At 42.8% G+C, this 19305-nt stretch overlaps 1 long non-coding RNA gene across 3 annotated transcripts in view; it reads right to left on the bottom strand.

The window, feature by feature from the left end:
* LOC115844432 (uncharacterized) overlaps nt 1-19305 on the bottom strand; it is a 326879-nt gene that overhangs the window by 7378 nt on the left and 300196 nt on the right. For 2 of the 3 annotated variants that reach the window (XR_011377660.1, XR_011377659.1), the window contains exon 18: nt 2369-2466. The exons of the other annotated variant lie outside the window; for it this stretch is intronic. This is a non-coding gene — a long non-coding RNA (uncharacterized lncRNA). The remainder of the gene's footprint in view (nt 1-2368; nt 2467-19305) is intronic. 3 annotated transcript variants of the gene reach the window in all.

Raw genomic sequence — 19305 nt, 5'->3', positions numbered from 1 at the left:
TTGGAAGTTTTAGCCACAGCAATTAGAGAAGAAAAAGAAACAAAAGGAATCCAAATAGGAAAAGAAGAAGTAAAGCTGTCACTGTTTGCAGATGACATGATACTATACATAGAGAATCCTACAGATGTTCCCAGAAAACTACTAGAGCTAATCAATGAATTTGGTAAAGTAGCAGGATACAAAATTAATGCACAGAAATCTCTTGCATTCCTATATACTAATGATGAAAAATCTGAAAGAGAAATTAAGAAAACACTCCCATTTACCACTGCAACAAAAAGAATAAAATACCTGTGAATAAACCTACCTAGGGAGACAAAAGACCTGTATGCAGAAAACTATAAGACACTGATGAAAGAAATTAAAGATGATACAAACAGATGGAAAGATATACCACGTTCTTGGACTAGAAGAATCAACATTGTGAAAATGACTATACTACCCAAAGCAATCTACAGATTCAATACAATCCCTATCAAATACCAATGGCATTTTTCACAGAAGTAGAACAAAAAATTTCACAATTTGTATGGAAACACAAAAGACCCCAAATAGCGAAAGCAATCTTGAGAAAGAAAAACAGGGCTGGAGGAATCAGGCTCCTGGATTCAGACTACACTACAAAGCTACAGTCATCAAGACAGTATGGTACTGGCACAAAAACAGAAAGATAGATCAATGGAACAGTATAGAAAGCCCAGAGATAAACCCACACACATATGGTCACCTTATTTTTGATAAAAGAGGCAAGAATATACAATGGAGAAAAGACAGCCTCTTCAATAAGTGGTGCTGGGAAAACTGGACAGCTACATGTAAAAGAATGAAATTAGAACACTCCCTAACACCATATGCAAAAATAAACTCAAAATACATTAAAGACCTAAATGTAAGGCCAGACACTATAAAACTCTTGGAGGAAAACATAGGCAGAGCACTCTATGACATAAGTCATAGTAAGATCCTTTTTGACCCACCTCCTAGAGAAATGGAAATAAAAACAAAAATAAACAAGTGGGACCTAATGAAACTTAAAAGCTTTTGCACAGCAAAGGAAACCATAAACAAGATGAAAAGACCACTCTCAGAATGGGAGAAAATATTTACAAATGAAGCAACTGACAAAGGATTAATCTCCAAAATATACAAGAAGCTCATGCAGCTCAATATCAAAAAAACAAACAACCCAATCCAAAAATGGGCAGAAAACCTAAACAGACATTTCTCCAAAGAAGATATACAGATTACCAACAAACACAAGAAAGAATGCTCAACATCACTAATCTTTAGAGAAATGCAAATCAAAACTACAATGAGATATCATCTCACACCAGTCAGAATGGCCATCATCAAAAAATCTAGAAACAATAAATGCTGGAGAGGGTGTGGAGAAAAGGGAACCCTCTTTCTCTGTTGGTGGGAATGTAAATTGATACAGCCACTATGGAGAACAGGATGGAGGTTCCTTAAGAAAGTAAAAATAGAACTACCGTATGACCCAGCAATCCCACTACTGGGCATATACCCTGAGAAAACCATAATTCAAAAAGAGTCATGTAGCACAATGTTCATTGCAGCTCTATTTACAATAGCCAGGACGTGGAAGCAACCTAGGTGTCCATCAACAGATGAATGGATAAAGAAGATGTGGCACATATATACAATGGAATATTACTCAGCCATAAAAAGAAACGAAATTGAGTTATTTGTAGTGAGGTGGATGGACTAGAGTCTGTCATACAGAGTGAAGTAAGTCAGAAAGAGAAAAATAAATACCGTATGCTAACGCATATATATGGAATCTAAAAAGAAAAAATAAACGGTTATGAAGAACCTAGGGGCAGGACAGGAATACAAGCGCAGATGTAGGGAATGAACTTGAGGACACGGGGAGGGGGAAGGGTAAGCTGGGATGAAGTGAGAGAGTGGCATGGACATATGTACACTACCAAATGTAAAATAGCTAGTGGGAAGCAGCCGCATAGCACAGGGAGATCAGCTCAGTGCTTTGTGACCACCTAGAGGGGTGGGATAGGGAGGGTGGGAGGGAGACACAAGAGGGAAGAGATAGGGGAACATATGTATATGTATAGCTGATTCACTTTGTTATAAAGCAGAAACTAACATACCATTGTAAAGCAATTATACTCCAATAAAGATGTTAAAAAAAAAAAAAAAAAGGGAGGGGCCGATGCATCCCCTGCTTGCATCCCTCCCCAGGGGCTGAGCACCGGGCCTGCTTGGGACCTGGGACTGTTCTGGCTGCAGAAGGTCCTGCACAGTGGGACCCCTCAGTCCCCTCTCCCAAGACGGCTGGTCACCCGCCCTTGCGTGAAATGCCTCTCCCATGCCTCACCTCTCACCTTACCTTTGGCAATCGTGTCAAACTACTTTTTCACAATCTCCAGGCAGCTGCCTGTGACCCTGGAGCAGACACGCTCTTTCCTCTGTGTCACCATGGCGAGTCTGCATAACACGACAACCTTGGTTAATGAGTTGTATGGTGATCCTTTGTTTACTGCTAAAATCTGTTTCTCTCTGATAGAGTTTAAACTACTCAAATGCAGGACTCATATCTCTTTTTTTTAAATTAATTTACCTTTTTAAAAATTTTTATTTTATTTATTTTTTTATACAGCAGGCTCTTATTAGTTATCTGTTTTATACATATTAGTGTATACATATCAATACCAATCCCCCAGTTCATCCCACCACCACCGCCGGCCCCCACTTTCCCCCTTGCTGCAGGACTCTTATCTTACTTACATTTGAATATCTGGTATCCAAGTAAACAAATGTTTGACTTGAGAAAACTGTATTTTATTCACCATTTAAACATCATAAATTCCTTGAAATATCCCCACGTGTACCAAAATACATGGAAGTGATAGAAAATTCGGAAGGTCTGCATCGCAAAAGGACAAAACAGGGGCCCCCTGCAGTTTTTCACTCTCTGCTGACAAGGTACCTGAAGTTTTCACCATCAAAAATCTATTCCCTTGGATTAAGACGGCGTTCTCCTCCTGCCTGGGACCTGCCCAGACTATCATGTAACGTCTTATTTTGTCCTGCTTCCAAATGACTGGCCTGAGAACTCCTAGCCTCACCCCAGCCCTGAGGTCTGGCTGAAATAACCCAGAGAGCCTGGCGACACAGGCATGGCTATGCTTCTCAGTGATAAATATCTCAGTTACAAGAATGAAAATGTTCTCTAAGGCATTCTCCTCTTAAGTGGTGGATTGGTCCCAAAGGAACTCAAGTAGAGGGTTCATTGCTATTGTTTGTGTTTGGGGTTGGGGAAGGCCAGGATCCCATCTTCTCACAAAGACTAAGTCCTAAGAATTGTTGCTGTCCTGGGCAGAACGCAAATTACCAGCAACAGTGTCTATCACGGGCTCTGGGAGATCAACGGATCCCTTAAGCTTGGATGTAGGTGGTTCTGCGGGAAGTGTGTTCCTTTCTGAGGCTCAGTGGCGTGGAGAGCTGAGAGCCACGGTGGGCACCTTTACAGAGAGAGACAGCTAAGGGCCTGCAGAAAGATAAGTAATGGAAAGTTCTGGCAAACGATGTAGCCTCAGAGGGGAGGTTTAAATGGCCAGAGGGAAAGAAGGGTTCCTTTGTAGCTGGGGAGGGAAGGCATCAGAGTTCAAAGAGAAAGACCTTGAGAATAAATACCCAGAAGCTGACTTTAGAAACCACGGACATGTTAGGATGGCCCAGAGCAACACAAGAATGTATTTATTGACTTAACCCCGACGTGAAATTGCATAATTTGAGACCTAGTTCGTTTTGAAAGCTCTGCCTTTTGGGTCTCTTTAGTTTATAATCCAAGAACATCTTGTGAAAAACTTTGAACCTGGATTTAAGTTGAGCATGAAACACAGCTGAGTGTGGGAAAGAACTGTACACAGATCTGAAAGAGAAATCATTTTAAATCATTGCATAAACCCCTAACCAGAACAGCACGTGAAAGGGCAGAACAGACTTTGTGCCCCGTGGGCCCTGCTCGGCGCCAGGTAAACGAAGGCTCCGCGGGGAGCGCGAACCCCGCTCTTTTGGTGTCATCAGTGAGGCTGATCCCCAGCCAGCGCCTGAAGGGATGTCGTGTTGTGTGTGATGTTTTCCGTAAAGAAAGGATGAGCTCTGGGGTCACACAGACCTGGGCATGTTTACTCCCCTGGGACTGGGGGTCAACCGTGGAACCTCCCAGAACCAGAGTCACCTGCAAGTGACACAGGGGTGACCTGCAGCTCACACACACTTCCTGCAGGCGCAGAGTGAAGGATGGGAGTCAGGTGTCCAGCAGGGAACGCGACTCACGAGAGGCACTACATCCATCCCTTCCCATCCTACAGGGACAGCAGTGGACCCAGAGACGCTGGTCACCTGCGGACTTCTGGGCCCCTCAGGCCGCGGCCTCTCACCCACGTGACCTCTCGGCCTCTCCGGGCTCCTCTGCCTCTGCCCTCGCCCCCGCCCATCAGCCAGCCTCTCGGCAGCCCCAGAGCTTTTTCCAGATCGCAAACCTCGTTTCAAAGCCCTGTTGGGAACCCTTCAACGGCTTCCCGGGCCTACACCCTCCTCAGGATGGATGAACCTTTCACGAACTGGTCCCACTCCCCTCGACGTTCTCTCTCATAAACGTGCTGCCTTCATTCACCCCCTGTCCCCAGACCACACATACCCACCCTTCCTGCCCTCCAGCACACGCAGGACATACTTTCCCCAAAGGACACGCCTGTGCACAGTTTGTCCCTTCTGCCTGGACGGCTCCCCAGATCTGACTCCCACGAGCCCCTACTTTATTTGGAAAACTCCTCCCCAGTCTTCAGGGTTCAGCTTAGATGTCACTTCCAGCTTGCTCTCACGCTCTTATATTCTCTCCATTGTATGGTGTCCATACACCTGTCCTAACTTACTGTCTCTACTAAAAATACCTGCTTACTTGTCCTTCTGCAGACAGAGCTCCGAGCCTCAGAGTTGCGTCTGTCTTGTTCACCAAGATCTCCCCGGCCCAGAGAACAGCCCAGAATAGGTAGGTGCTCAGTGAATCTGTTTTTTAAGCTTCTTGTTTGAAATAATGATAGACTTAAAGAAAAGTTGCAAAAATAACGCAAAGTTCCTATACATCTTTCACACAGCCTCCCCTTATGTTAAAATCTTATAAAATAATAGTAAAATGATTGAAAGGAAGATATTATCATTGATCCAATACTCTTAACTAATGTACAGACCTTATTTGAACTTCACCCATTTTTCCACTATAATAATGTGATTTATAATATGAAATATATACTTGGTCTTGGTCCCCATTCCTAGCTCAGGGCTCCTAAAGCCCTTGGAATTTTCTGCTATGAAAGCAATCAAGGTGTCTTTTGTTATGTTAATGAGGTGACTTTGGAAAGCCCCAGGTCACCTTAGATGGGGGCTTGTTGCCAGGGGAACCAACCTTGGTGATTAGATGTTTGTCACTTTCAGACCACCCCCACCCCTAACTCCAGGGAAGGGGAGAGGGGCTGGAGATTGAATTTCATCACCAATGGCCAGTGGCTTTGACACACGCCCCTTGGATTAGGGAAGAGCATGAAAGAAAGTCTGAAGGAAAAAGGCCGTCTCTGGCTTGGGGGCTTGAGGGCCGTGTTGGCTGAATGAAGAGGAAGCTGCATGGACCTCAGCAGCGATACCAGAGGCGGGACACAAAGACCTGCTTCCCAAGGTCCAACTACGAACCCCAGGGGAGAGACCAGCCATGAAGCAGCTTGAAAACCTTTCTATCCAAGGGGGCCACCGAAGTTGGGGTGCAGGGTGGGTGACCTCAGCAGAAGAGGACTGAGGTGAGCTACCAGCCACAGGCTAGGAGGATGTTGTGAGCAGCCAGCAAAGGCAGGCGACACCCACACCAGAAAACAGCAGTTGGACATGCCAAGTGGGAGGGGCTCAAAGAACCTAGAAAAGCCCCGTGAGAGGAAGAGGCAGCCTTGGGTCCTCAGCACAGAGGGCGCTGCTGCCCCATCACACCTGTACCCATCACGTAAGGAAGGCCCTTCTGCCACCACCTTGCGCCCCCCAAAAGCTGATGCAACAAGAATCGTGGGAAGGACAGAAAGACCAGTGAGGGGGACGGGTCTCTGCAGGCTTTCCAGCCCCCAGGCCTGGCAGGGGAGGCAAAGGCAGCGATCAGAGGCGAGTTTGGAGTTTGATAAAAGACAGCACTGGACTTTTTGATACCTGAAAATGACCTGAATATTCTACGGGATCTGCAGGAGGGAAGAAGGAATTGAGAAAGAATTTAACACAAAGTGGAGGAAAAATGTTCCCTCTGTTTTCACTCTGCCACGTCCAGTCATTCAGAATTGAAACAAGACGGTTACGTACAGGTGTGCTCACCTGTCCAGCCATGCGGGCTCAATGCTCTGTGGGCACCACCTTGAAATTCTTAACAATTTTTAACAGGGGGGCCCGACTCTTCATTTTGCATCAAGCCCCGCAAATCATATAGGCAGTCTTGTTTATATATACAGGAGGGACTTAGCCGTGTTCTACGTAACTCCAAGGGGTACAGTAGGTCTGATCAGTGGAAGGTAGAAAGAAACAGCTTTTAGCCCAATATTAGGAAATGTTTTCAAAACTCATGGCTGCCCAAATTGGAATTGGCTATGTAAATAGGCAGAGCTTCGGAACGCCAGAATCCTTACAGCAGAGGAGGGTCGGCTACTTGGAGAACTATTAGAGACACAATACAAGCTTTGGACTCTGTGGCCTCCCAAGTCCCTTCCAACCTTGGGATTATCTAATTCTTTGATTATTGAACCTCCTCGGAGATGTCTACTTTACCAACTTCACCAGGAAATGAACTCACTAGTGCTGAGACAGGTAAGGATATTTCCAAGTCCAGCCTGTAACCCCTCCAGGGCTGGGAGTTTCACTGACTCCCTGGGTTTGTGTCCAAATCATGAGCTGTTGTTTTCCTCTATGAGGACGTTACTGCCATTACTCACTGTATTTTTTTGTGTGTTTAACTCACTGTATTTTTTATCGTCGTAAGTTGGATCTTGTTATGGCTGGCACGCTGTGACTTCTAGCTTCTAAGAAAAAGGCCTAAGAAGTCTCAGAAACTGTCTTGGGCTTAAAGCCACTTTCGTTGATCATCATTTTGACAACAAGGCATAAACAGACCTAACAAATATTGATTAAATGTAACATTAGAAATCTATGCATGTGTTTTGGTTATTGCTGTCATCCTCATGATTATCATTCTTGGGGAAATGGTTCTCAGAGAAGGAGAGAAAGTCCAGTGCTTTCGGAGATCTTCCACGGATAACCTCTCAGACTCCACCTTCATGGTGCTGGTCTCTGGGGTCACAACTTGAAGGATCGAAGCTCCAGTGCAGAGACCCACCATCGAGCACAATCCTGGGGCCAGGAACCAACAGGAAGCCGTGTACTCGGTCGTGCCCAGTCAACCCATATTGGAAAACCTTGAGCTTCTTTCATACCATATTTTGGCCTTGACCTTTCTAGCGTTTAGCCTCCCAACAATGGAGTCTGTGTCTGCACACCCTCCGTGCAGGCCCCCTAATTACAGCCATCCGTTAAGCTGTCAAGAAGAAATCCTCAGCTCAATCACGTCTTTATCAGACTCCGGCTGCCAATGGGGTCAAGATAGGCGTCAAGTCTGACCCGCCCAGAGCCCCTGTCCTGTGCTGGTCCCCCTGCTAACTGGGGCCTTTGTGACTGGGCCGCCGGACAGCCACCTGGGTGCCCCAGTTCAGTCCCCTCCGACGCACTGCAGACAGGGTGGACCCAAGAGAAACAATGGGACTGACTCAGGGAGGGCCCCTGCTCTTAGACTTTATCTTCGGGGGATTTTGCACACAGCAGTTGTACGGGGTTGTCAGAGCCCTAAACTGGAAGTGGAGACTCTGCTGAATGTGGTGTCAGGGAAAAGCGATTCCTCAGTTTGGACCTGCTCTCAGAGACGGCACAGTCATAGATGTCATCACTGCCAAGGAACTTCGTGACCATCCATCTCATCCTTTATTTTACAGATCAGTGCAAGTGTGGTCAAGGGACTCGGGTTTGACGTTCACTGCTAAGGCTGGTTTTCCTGAGTTTCAGGTGAGTAATATTTCAAGTGAGCCCCACACAATGAGAGAAACAAATCCAGGGTTGTTCCTATGCGGCTGCATGTTATTTGCTGTTTATTTCATGCAAGTATGTTTTTTCTCTCACACGAGGTCATAGAGTTTCTCCAGGACAGTTATTTCCTCTCTATTCTCCACAGAAAAGTTCTAGCAAAGAAAGTACTCACAAGTATTTGCTGAGACTCAGTTCATGATCATTTCTCGTTTTTCTGTTTGAGTGTGTTTCTGTGAGTCTGTGTCTCCAAGATAGGTGATAAACACCACGTGCAAGTTAAAATAGAAGCCCCACATTTGATTGCTCGTCCAGCCACCCCATTTAAAAGATGAGAACACTGAGCTCCAGAGAAGGGAAGTTACTTGCACAAGATCACTCACTAGTAGATGATTTAAACGCAGGTCGACGCCGTTCATGCAGTGTTTTTCCCACAACTCCAGGTTAGCTGCTTGTGATCACATAGTAATAGATACAAGTTGAAGGGCACAAAGGAAACAAGGCATCAGAACACATCCTTAACTGATAACATTATCATTGTTATTACTAATAATCCCTGAAATGTGCAGAGCAGTTAGTTTACAAAGATAAATTTACAGTTTCTTGTACATCCTTCAATAAACAAAAACAGAAAACAAGTCAATGCCCCATCTCTGCATTTTCACCTACACAAGAGGAATTCACCACACCTGTTGCTCTGCACGTCGCTTTTTTCACTTGATGGCATTACTGAGGGATATTTCTACACCAACCATGCAGGTCTGCTTCATGCTTCTTAAAAGGCACTTAGGGTTGGATCTACCACAGCTTACTTAACCAGCCCCCTACTGATGGACAGTTCAGTTGTTTCCAGATTTACGCTAAGAGGTGTCTTTTCTTAACAATCTCTCCTGGAGAGTTTTAAGTAACTAGCTTGACCTCAGAGCAGCATTTTGGGATCACCAGTAGGTTTGTATACTTATTTGAACAGATGACGAAATTGAAGTCTAGAGATGTTTGGGAGCTTCAACTCTTAGGGGCAAACCCCTAATAAGTAAGACCTGGTGTTCCTGCATCCTCTTCCGCTAGTTATTCCAACGTGCTTGGGCCACTTAAGGGCACTGGGCGTGCTTGCCTTGGCTACTTGTAGAGGCCGTCAGTAGCCACCACCAACCTCATCTCCACGGAACATCGAAAATCTGGCCCAACAGAGTCTTTGTTAAAAGAACCGATTCATCCAAAGATTCTCATCATGGTTTAAATTTTACTATTTTACCCAAAGATCACTGAGTTAAACTTCCCATTTCAGTAGATGAACCCAATTGCTTTGAACAAAGACGTAATTCAATGAAACCTTAATACTCTCATAAAATCAAGTATTCTCTGGTTCCCCAATGAACTCCAAAACATATCGATTTCTTCTGCACATGATGTGAGATAGGTTGTTTTCCCTAAACTAACCCCATTATGCCTTTTAAAATATATTATTATTTAAATGTTCAAATTTCTCTTATCCTGCAAATCTACAAAAGAGCAATCATAGAGTTCCTGGGAAAGAAAGAGCTAGTAGAGGGACTTTATCATATGGGGAATTTTAGGACATTCATTCAAGAATTAGAAACAAAAAGCAGATTGGGGTTGTACATGTGTAGCTCGTGAATGGTCCTGGGCAGTGGCTCCTTCTGCCAATTGCCAGATGAGGTGTTTATCACAGATTGAGGAAAAGGGGGCGTTTAAGATTAGGACTTTCTAAGGGTGAGAATCTGAAAACTACACTGACTTTTCAGACAGACTGCTTTTTGCTTGTTCATTGTAAAGAACCAGCATTTCTTTATGAAACAGCAAAAACCAAAGTTTCTAGTTGGGTTTCAACAATGAAAATAAAAATAGCTATCATGAATTAAGCCCATGCTCTGCAGGCACTGTTTTCAGTGATTACAATTACACACTTTAGAACAATCTAAGAGACAAAGAGAAACACTCGGGAACTTCTGGACACCAGTTTCTTAACGACTTCCCAGCAATCACCATGTGCCCACAGAGTGTGTCCCCGCGCAGTCCTAGGATTACGTAGGGTAGTTTGAAAAGAGATGAGCAAAACTTCAGGGCACCGATGGTTGTCCATCATTCCTTCTGGATGATCAACGGGAAACAAGAAGGTCATCTAACACAGCACCTTGGGCCGGAAGACGGGCGTTTGCCTCAGAAGGGATCCTGGCTCCTAGGCTGAGGCTAGCCAGTTTCTTGATCTTAACCCTAACCCTGCCCTGTGGTCTCCCCTGGCCTGGGTCTCTTCTTTAGAGACGCCCCGCTCCCTGGGAAAGCCCCTTCTGTTTCTCCCCCTCTTTCAGCTGATCTTCCTAGAACAGTTTGTTTTTGTTTTTTGTGTTTTTTTTGCTGTACACGAGCCCCTCACTGTTGTGGCCTCTCCCGTTGCGGAGCACAGGCTCCGGACGCGCAGGCTCAGCGGCCATGGCTCACGGGCCCAGCCGCTCCGCGGCATGTGGGATCTTCCCGGACCGGGGCACGAACCCGTGTCCCCTGCATCAGCAGGCAGACTCTCAACCACTGTGCCACCAGGGAAGCCCCCTAGAGCAGTTTTTATCTAATCTTTCAGGTATTGTTTTTGGTCCTTTTTAGGCTCTTTCCAATATGTTACTAAGTTTCCAACTTTAGTCACTCCTTTCTTCCAAGTGAGTTTTAAGATGATTTTCTCATCTACGAGTCTAAAAGGAGAATTTTAGAAGACCAGGAATTCCACTGTACTCTGTATTTGACTGTCAGATTTAAAGGAAAAAAAAAAAAATTACTGGGAACAAATACCATATCTGTTATTATGTGCAAATACTTCCATGATATACATGCCTTATGACTTTCTCCATATTACATCTATGGACTCAGAAACAGGAATTTCTCTCTTAATAAAATAACTTAAGACACGCTCAATGCCCATGGAAACAATTATCCTCTAAGTCAGTAGGATTTCTCTGCTTGCTTCTGTGCCTTTTCTTTTAAGCCAAAAATTCTGTTTTTCCTCTTAGCATTTCTTCATCTCTGCCCCTTAGTATGTTTTGGAAACCTATGAAGTAAACATAATATTCTGTTGCTTTATGGGCTCATTCATCTAGTTTCTTCCAATCAAAGTTATCCTGGTAAATTAAGATCAAGAACAGCATGAGCACTTCCCCAGATTTTCATGCTTCTAGAGCAGGGGTCAGCAAATCTTTTCTGCAAAGGGTCAGATAGTAAATATTTTAGACTTTCCCAGCCATACAGTCTCTGTCACAATTACTCAACTCTGCCCTGTAGGGTGAAACCTGCCCTAGGAAATATGTAAACAAATGGACATGGCTGTGTTCCAATAAAACTTTATTTACAAAAACTGGCCATAGGCCATAGTTTACTCATCCTTGTTCTAGGTGAGGAGGAAAAAAAGAGGAGGATATTGATGACCAACTACAAGGAACACCGAGTGTGCTCTCTGTGCACAATACTGTGCTAAGTATTCTACAAGAAATTCTCTCATTTAATCTCCGTAATTCCTTAGGGTACATACAGTTATTGTATCCATTTTATAATTGATGAAACTAAGCTTTAAAGAGGCTGAACAATTTTCCCACAGTCAAGAAACTAATAAATGGTGGAACCGAGGCAGGAAAAAAGTGGGCTTCAGACTGGACACTTACAATTAGCCTCCTGTTTACATTTCCTGAGACAGGAGATAGGTAGGCTCCAGGTTAGGCATTTACCACCAGCCTCCTGTTTGCTCTCCGAGATGGAAGCAATGACAGAGACAAGGTAAACAGCCAGGATTTGTCTCCTGTAGATGCCTTAAGATAACAGTCATGGCAGGGACAGAGAGGGGCTAAACCCTGTTTGAGTAAAGGATCAAGCGGTCATATATTTCCCATCCTTGGGGCAAGGGAGACATTGCACATGCGCAGAAAGACAGGTCAGGTGTGGAAAAAGAAACCAAAGGTAATTGGCCAAAGGTAAACAAAGACCCGGAAGAACTGCCCTATATAAATGACTTAACAGTCTCTTTACTGCGCTCCTCCTTAGGGAGGACGCCCACACCCTTTCTCTCTGGTGTGCATCGCTGCCTTGCTTCTGTCTTAACTAAACAAACTGTTTCTCTGTGTGCTCTCCCACTTGTTGTTGTGCTATGTCTTTAATAATAAACTTTGTACCTGTTTTTATAGTTTCCATCTCCGTGAGAAATGCATTTTTCACGAGGGGCAAAAGCCACGGGATCTGGTGGCTAGGATTCCTGGTTTTCATCCCGGCTACCCAGGTTGAATTCCTGGGCAGGGAACTAAGATCTCGCTTCACGCCACCACTCATTGCTGCCTCTCCGAGATCAGAACCAGAAACTCAGATCTGACACCAAAGCCCATGCTTTCTATCACTATGCTGTGCCGTAAAACATACACCTTCACCGTTTGAAGCCTTTTGATCAACTTCTCTTAAAAACTATCTCTGAACACAATGGGTGGGAAAGCTTCAGTCATTTAAATTTGCTTAATCCAAGTAGACTTCGGGCTATTGAGATATTTAGTTGAACAAACATTCATTACACCACTACTGTAAGCCTCAAATTACAATAGTGATTCGAGGAGGAAAGTAATAGAATATAGTTGTCTTACCCCAGACACACGTAGGGTCTTTGGTGGAGAAACCCTTACCTCTCCTTTCTCCTCACAGAGTCCATCTTGGTTTGAGAAAGCAAACCCACAGCTGGCATTGCTTAAGGAAGGCAACCAAAATTTATTTGCAGTTGTCTACAGCCACAGTGTGTTTGCGTTTTCAACCTCCTGTGATTAATGTTTTCATGTAGATTATTTTTGTTCCTTTTATTATCGTGAAATAAGCAGTTTCTAGGGAATTTGAAGTGAACTTACAAAAAAAATCTTCTCCCAAGATTTAAAGCCCCATGTCTTGACAACCTTTCCCAGAACATCTTAGCCTAGATATTTACCGCTAAATGTCCAACTCCAGCAACCATCCCAGACTCTCTGACCCAGTGTCCCCAGCTGTCTCAAGAACAGAGCCTCTCCTCCTAACCCTCTCCTTTCACACAGCCACACTTGTGCAACCGCAGGGTGTTTTGTGTTCTAGTCGTGGATTACTTAGTACAGAATTACATAAGTAAGAGTGAAAGCCCCTCCTCTCATAGAGCTGATGATTCCTGATGGTTCATACCTCTGGCAGGTCTAGAAGAGGTTCTCTCTGCTGTCATTCACAGAATTTCTTCTCTCTTTACCCCCTCTCCTTACTCCAAATGAGATGCCTTTTTAATTTCCTTCCCCTCCAAATACATCTGTCGAATTGTTATTATGCCTCATGTGCACTAAATCCAAACGCAAAGCAGCCTGTGGTGGTGGGATTTGGTGTTGCTTCTCCCTGAAGGTCAAACCTCACACGGCTCTTCAGCGTGAACCGTCTCCAGCTCTCAGCAGCTCCCCAGCATTTATGTTATGTTAGTGATGTTCTCTAGTTGCAGAGGCCAGAGAGCCCACTGTTCAGCTGAAAGAAATCCTAAGGGAGAAGAGAATGAATGGCTGCAGATCACACGCAGGGCTGTTGGGCACCTCCTTTGTGCTGCATTTCCCATATAGAAGCCAATACGGACCAGTGCAGGGTCACTAGTCAGACCCATAGCTGTTGGGGAACCCCTGATCCCCTGCTTCCTCAACACCCAGAAAGTCACCTTGGAAAGTCTAAGAATACGCTAAGGATTTTCCTCTGGGATTGAGATGTATATCTCTGATTACCAGCCACTAGGAAACTACGAAAACAAAGGGAAAACTTGCATATCACCAGTGGCTTGGAAAAGCATAGGGTTCACTTCTCTATATTATGGTACTGACACCTTTTTTAATGGGTGAAATTTGACAAGGATAAAGGAGAGAAGGGAAAGAGCAAGGAGCTAGAGGAGAAGTGAGATGCTGCATTTGCTCTGTTGAGTTCTGCTTGACAGAACAACAAACATACATACTTATGAGGCTGTAGCATGACTGCCATGTTGCAGACACCTTTGACCCTGCCCAACCCCCACCAGCATCCTCAGTTTTCACGGAGTACCACTTGAGCCAAGTCACAGACACCCTTGACCAATGGCAGAGTCCACTGCTGCCTTACGGGCTGGGTAATACCTCAGAAATAGACGGGAGCCCAGGAAATGCAGGATACGTAGCTCAGAGGAAAGATTTAGTGTCCCCAAGAACAACGTTTTACAGTTAATAAGTACTCTGGCTCCCCAGCCTTCCTGTGGGCAATTCCTGGGCTTGAATGGCTCTGTCTACTTCTTGGGAAGTCCAACAGAATTGAGCCCCCAGTGGCCACAGAACTTTCTCATATTGGCTTTTTCTTCTGTTTATCACCCTCTCCCATCCTCATTTCTGCAACTTGGAATCACCTCCCAAATAAACTATTTACGTGGATGCCCCTGTGTCCAACTTTGCTTTCAGGGAAACTGAGTCTTTTCAGAGCTGCTTGTCTAAAATGAGACACACATTGGATCAACCATGGAAAAATCACCACCTGGTCCAGTTATACCAGGATAGAGTTGTTTGATATTTGGGAATAGTGGTTGGGATGGGAAGAGCTAGCCTTCCCAAGGCTCTGTTTCTCATAGCTTGTTGCTCCTAAGTAGCAGAGATACTACCCATGGGAGAAACTCATCTGGTATCACACATGTGACCCTCATCTGCCTTCCTTTTGGTTTGTCAGGAATATGCGTCAGCCAGGGGGTGAAAAGGAGTCATAAAAATAATAATGGAGAGAAAAACCAGCAAAATAAATGGCAGACTAGGAAACTCCCTTATTTCCTCATGGAGACATCAAAAAAAAAAAACAACCAAAAATTGGATAAAATAACCTTATATGAGTTATGGAAAAACAATCCAAGGTCTACAGCAACCAAGAGAAAAACAAATACTGTATGCTAACACATATATATGGAATCTAAAAAAAAAAAAAAAAATCGTTCTGAAGAACCTAGGGGCAGGACGACGGGAATAAAGACACAGATGTAGAGAATGGACTTGAGGACGTGGGAAGGGGGAAGGGTAAGCTGGGACGAAGTGAGAGAGTGGCATGGACTTATAAATACAACCAAATGTAAAACAGATGGCTAGTGGGAAGCAGCTGCATAGCACAGGGAGATCAGCTCGGTGCTTTGTGACCACCTAGAGGGGTGGGATAGGGAGGGTAGGAGGGAGATGCAAGAGGGAGGGGATATGGGGATATATGTATACGTATAGCTGATTCACTTTGTTATAAAGCAGAAACTAACACACCATTGTAAAGCAATTATACTCCAATAAAGATGTTAAAAAAAAAAAAGAAAATGCCACATTCAAAGAAATTGCCGCCCTCAAAACAGTAGGAAATTCTGTGGTGCTTTTGCTTGTCCTTTCCCTGCCCTCTCCCTGGTGTGGCCTGGTCTTGGTTTGGAGGACACAGCTGTTCCCAGTCCCCTCCCTTGAACAGGAGGAAGCAGAGAAGATTTGCAATGTTATAACCTATCTGGACGCTGCTTGGAGGGCTGGTCTCTGTTTCACCTAATTCAGATCTGAGGCAGAGTGAAGCACCTGGCACTGCTCAGGAAAGCTGCAGGGAAACTACAGACCTGCAGGTGTCTGGGACAAAGGATTATGGGTGGAGACACACAGTAAACCATCTAAGGCCCCAAGGAGAAACTGAGGTGAGACTCTGTGCAGTTAAGACATTTATAAGCAACTGTGTATATGGGGTAATTGAAAAGCCACACACAGGCCCATGCAAGACACATGCTCAGAAAAGACCTGAGAAGGCCCGAAGCTTTCTCTGTGAGCTGATCCAGAGGCTCAGAACGTGCCTGGCTAATTGCTTAAGGATTTTCCCAGCACAGAGCCAGTCTGCACTGGGAGAGGTAGCTGTTTTTTCAAATGCTCAGTTTTCAACAAAAGAAAATCACAAGCATACAATAAAACAGGTAAGAAACGGTAAAACATGGCCCATTCAAAGGAAAAAAATTAAATGGCAGAGACCATCCCCGAAGCAATACAAACATTGGATACAAGACAAAGACTTCAAACAATTGTCTTTTTTTTTTTTTTAACTAGGTTGACCACTGAGAAAATTACTGGTTCTAGGAGTTACTGATTAACTTCCAAAGAGACATGTAAGTTATGTGTTTCTATGAGGAGTTTCTTTGATCCTTAAAGTACAGCAAGTAGAATTATTTTTGCACAATGCTCTATAGAGAAAATTAGTTATTGGCTTATTCATTTTTTCACCCATTTGCTCACTCCTGCCAGGTTCTGTAACAACTAGGTTACAGAAGAGAACGGAGCAGACAGGGTTTGTGCTCTTAAGCCCCTGGGAATACCTGTCCATTCTATTCCGTTTGGCAGAAAAGTTTGAAAATCACTGTCACCTGACATGTGAATTCCTTCTAAAACAAGCCTGCTGGCTTCCAGTTATTCCTTAAAGGAAATGAATGGCTGTGGGAGAAAAATTCGAGGCAATACCCCATCCTTATCTGGAATAATTAAAGTGGAAGAAAATTCCTGTTGGTGAAAAGCCTGATGATTCTATAATTTTTGGAGAACTGTATTATCTTTCTTTCAATATTAAAGAAACTAACTGGATTAATTGTTAAAAGAATATGGGTAGCAGATGTCCTGTGATATCTGCAATGAATATGTACTTTGTTAAGATATTTTTATAATTTTTAAAATAATATATGTACTATATAGAAAGTATTGAAAATGCAAAAAGTATATGTCCCAGTACTCAGAGACAACTGCTTTTAACACATATCCACATCCTTTATCTGGTTCTTGGAACCAACTGTGTTTTGGAATTCAGAATTGCTCAGATTTTAGTAAGGAAATTCAATGTGTGTACCAAAGATTTGATTTGATTGGATATTGAGACATGATTGACATATAACAGTATATTAGTTTCAGGTGTACAACATAATGATTTGATATATGTATATATTGCAAAATCATCACCACAGTAACTCTAGTTAACATCCATCACCAGACAGAGTTATATTATTTTTCTTGTGAGAACTTTTAAGATCTTAACTTTCAAATATACTATACAGTGTTATTAACTCTAGCCACCATGCTGTACATTACATCATCAGGACTTATTTATTTTATAACTAGAAGTACATTTGACCACCTTTACCCATTTCTCCATTGCCCCTGGCAACCATCAATGTGTTCTTTGTTTCTGTGAGAAAATAGTCATCTAAAATATTCTTAAAGAGCTAAAGGAAAGCATGGGCAAAGAACTGAAAGGAATCAGGAAACAATATATGAACAAAATGAGAATAGAGATAGAAATTACATAAAGGAACCAAACAGAAATTCTGAAACTGAAAAGTACAATAAGGTTTTTCCCACTCTCTGAAAGTACAGCATTTCTGTGAAACTTTTTGTAAGCCAAAATGGCATAAAGTAAATAAGAAATTACCTTAGGATACATGTAGCTAATGGATGCACAAAATAAATCAGGATAAAGCATAGATGCTCACAGACAGAGTTCAAAACTATGGTGACTTGATGCTGAGATACTGAGTCTAGTTCCTGAGGAAGTACTGTCTCTAAAATGGCTCACTGCAAAACAAATGCTGAATGCTATTTTCACTTTTTTCTTCTGATTTCTTTTGGTTAGTAAAAACAATTACTAATATAGGTCTTTTGTAAAACTGAAGTGGCATAAAGCAAACTTTCAAAAAGTGTGGGATATCTGTAACTAAACTGAAAAATTCACTAGAGGGGCTCAGCAAGAGACTTGAACAGGAAGAAGAAAAAAATCAATGAACCCAAAGACAGGACATTTGCAATTATTAAGTTTGAGGAGCAGAAAGAAAAAAGAATAAAGAAAAGTGAACAGAGCCTACGAGACTTACAAAACCTCATCAGGCAGACCAATATATGCATTATGGAAGTCCCAGAAGGAGAAGAGAAAAAGGATCAGAGAGCTTATTTGATGAAATAATGGCTGAAAACTTCTCAAATTTAAGGAAAGGCATGAATCTACGAATTCATAAAACTCAATGAATTCCAAGCAGGATAAAACCAAAAAGACCCACACTGAGACACGTTATAATTAATCTGTTGAAAGACAAAGAGAAAAATCTTGAAGCAGCAAGAGGAAAGTTACTCATCATGTACAAAGGATACCCTGTAAGATTATCGGCCAAATTTCTTATTGGAACACTCGGAGACCAGGAGGCAATGGGATGATATATTTAAAGTGCTGAAGGAAAAAAATTGTCAGGTGAGAGTTCTATATTCAGCAACACTGTCCTTCAAAAATGAGGGAGAAGTTAAGATACTCCCAGATAAGCAAAAACAGGGAATTCATTACCACTGGTTGTGCCCTACAGGAAACGCTGCAGGGACTCCTTCAGGTTGAAATGCAAGGATGCTATAATGCTACTCACGGCCCTAGGAAGATACAGATCTCTGGTAAAGGTAAATGCAGGGACAAATATAAAAGTGAGTACTATTCTAATTTTGCTTTATAATTTCACTTTTTATTTTCAACAGAATTTAAAAGAGAAATGCATAAAAATAATTATAAATCTATGTTAATTGGTATACAAGATATAAAGATGTAATTTGTGGCATCAATAACATAAAGTTGGGGTCAAATGGAATTGTAAAGGAGTAGAGTTTTTGTATGTAATTGAAGTTAAGCTGGTATCAATTCAAAATAGATTGTTATAACTTTAGTATGGTTATATATAATCCCCATGATAACCACCAAGAAAACCCACATAGAATATACACAAAAGGAAATAGGAAGGAAATCAAAACATGTCACTACAAACAACAAACAAACAAAAAAACCCACAACTAAACACAAAGGAAGGCAGTAATAGAGAATATGAAGGAAAAAAGGCTATAAGACATACAGAAAACTAACAAAATGGCATAAGTCTTTCCTTATTACTACTTACTTTAAATGTAAATAGTTTAAAATTTGCAATCAAAAGAAAAACACTGGCAGAATGGATAAAAAAGCATGATCTACCTTTATGCTGCCTATAAGAAACTTACTTTAGATCTAAGGACACATATAGATTGAAAGTGAAAGATGGAAAAAGCTATTCCATGCAAATAGTAACAAAAGGAGAGCTGAGGTGGCTATACAAAAACCAGACACAATATACTTTAAGTC

Source organism: Globicephala melas, chromosome 8 (assembly GCF_963455315.2).
Source record: "Globicephala melas chromosome 8, mGloMel1.2, whole genome shotgun sequence".
NCBI classification, from domain to species: Eukaryota; Metazoa; Chordata; class Mammalia; order Artiodactyla; family Delphinidae; genus Globicephala; species Globicephala melas.
This window is presented reverse-complemented; position numbering and strand designations above follow the sequence as displayed.